Genomic DNA, 2500 nt, shown 5'->3' with positions numbered 1-2500 from the left:
AGCCTGGCTATACTGGTCTCTCGAACTTCAGCTGGGAAGAAGGCAAGAAATTAGAACGCAAAGAACATTTTGATGTCCTGTTAATTTAAAAGCAAAAAAAAAAAAAGTAGAAATAAAGCAAAACAAATTCTTATTCATAGTAGTGATCCCAGTAATGTGACAAGTATGCTTTTGGATGCACATATTCATCTTACTCCAAAGTAGGTTTACACATATAACTGGCATATTTGTATAATTTAAACCAAAAAAGAGACACATATTTAATTAACAATTTATTTGTAAATGTTATCCCTGCGCTGACTTACATTGTGTCTAGCACCATGTAAAGACAAGCTGTAATAACTGACTCTTGGGATGAAGGCATTGGGGTTTTGTTTTTTGCTTTCTCAAAGGATCCTTGAATTCTGCAATGCAAATTTACTCCCCCACCTCTATGATCAATTACCTGCAAGTTCTGCACATTAATTTCTTTCTTTTTAAATATACAATTTTTTAATTTTTAAATTAATATTTTGGCTGCTCTGGGTCATACTGCTGTGCTTGGACTTTATCTAGTTGCAGCAAGGGGTGGTAAGGAAGTTTCTCACTGTGGTGGCTTCTCTTGTGACTCATGGGCTGTAGAGCTCGGGCTCAGTAGTTATGGTGTTAGGACCAAACTGAAGCCAGGACAGGCTCTAAGGGGCAGGCTAGGCCTGAGGTTTAGTCTCTAGGAAAGCTGAGGCACTGGGAACTCCCGCAGGCAGTGTAGCTTGATGAATCAGAAAAAATCCCCGTAGCCCCCCGCCGGCGCCAGACCTGAGCCAATCCGGATAGGGATGCAAGGTGAAAAGTCCCGCGCGCGCATACGGTTTAACCAATCAGCTATGCTGTTACAGGAACAAAGAACCGTCTGTATAAAAGTAAATGTGATTCAGAGCTCGGGGCTCTGGCCTTATTCCACTGTGTTGGATGTAGCCAGGGCCCTGGCTCGAGCTAGTAATAAACCCCTTTATGCTTTTGCATTGCTGTGGACGTCTTATTCTCTCAGTTTTGGGGACTCGGACTCTGGGCATAACAATGGGACACAGGCTTAGCTGCCTCAGGGCCTGTGGGATCTTCCAGACCAGGGATCCAGTCCATGTCCCCTGCACTGGGAGGTGAATTCTTAACCGCTGTACCACTAGGGAAGTATGATAATTTCTTTCTTAGAAAGAATTCCTTGAAAGCATATGCTCACTGGATATTTTTTTCTCTCCGTGGACTCACAGGAGCTATGTCATGATCACAAGCACCACAGTTTTCAGAGCCAGAAGAAAATTCACTGTGGGAAAAAAAAAATACACAGTGATATGAGTAGCTCATGATGAGGCTAGAAATGTAATTTTTCCAGCCAGATTCAACAACCTTCCTGTAAACATTCCAAATCTCTGGACTACAGAAAACCAGGTTTCAGCTCCATCTCTTGGAGCTCAGTTTCCAGGCCCCTTTCAAGCAAGTTGGACCTGACTATACCTATACCTGTTGACATTCCTTCCCCAAGAGGTTGTCCCACAGCCCTCTCCTGAGATGACATCTTAGCCTAGCCCAGCCTGAGTTCCTGTCCCTTTGTAGAACTCTGAGGTGGAAAAGATAGGAGTATGAAGAGTGAGCAATCCGCCCTTTCTTCCACAGTTCTGCTGACCCAGAGTTCATATTCATGTCAGGATTTGAGCAGACTTCTGCTTCTGGAATGTGGTGACCTGTCTTCTGGGATATGGTGACCTGTTGCATCTGAGGGGTACTGAGGGGCATGGCAGTGATACTTCTAGCTTGAAAGATGGTAGGATGATGAAATCTTTCACCTACTCAGTGATATCAAGGGGAGAAACATAACTAGGCTTTCATTTTTCATGCCTGACTCCCATTCATGAGTGCTGTTAAGCTGGAAGAATCAGGCACAACAACACCCTTGTCAAGGATCTTCGGTAGGTCTAAATTTCATATTGTTACCGAATCCATGCTTGCTCTGCTCACCACACAACAGGTCAGCGAATCCGAGGGAGGAAGTGTTGAGGCAAGGAGGAGACTTAAATCGGGGAGCCGGCAGCCAGAGAAGATGGGAGGCTAGTGCTTCAAAATAAACATCTTGTTTAGGCCTAGATGCCAGGTTCCTTTATGGAACAGAGATGCACGGGAGGAAACAGAATAAAAAGACTTTTAACTCTGCACACTTGCAAATGTCCCCTAGAATGGCAAGCCCCAGGCAGGGGAATGTGTTCGTTTTACTTCCTTACAGTTAGTCTTTCACAGATGGGCAGGGTCAGGTTATCTCCCTGAGGCAGGCCATTATGGATGTTTATAATAACAAAAATGGGTTAAAGTCACAGAAGCAGATCCAGTGCAAATTTAAAATTAATTCTTCCCGGTTATAATATCAGCCTTCACCTGGACTCCAAGGCTGCAGTCACATTAACAAAATGCCTGTGTTGAAAGCTGTTGTCCACATCGTCCACAGTATAGGAGACTTGCTTGTGTTTCCCAC

This window comes from Budorcas taxicolor, chromosome 8 (assembly GCF_023091745.1).
Source record: "Budorcas taxicolor isolate Tak-1 chromosome 8, Takin1.1, whole genome shotgun sequence".
Classification (NCBI taxonomy): Eukaryota; Metazoa; Chordata; class Mammalia; order Artiodactyla; family Bovidae; genus Budorcas; species Budorcas taxicolor.
This window is presented reverse-complemented; position numbering follows the sequence as displayed.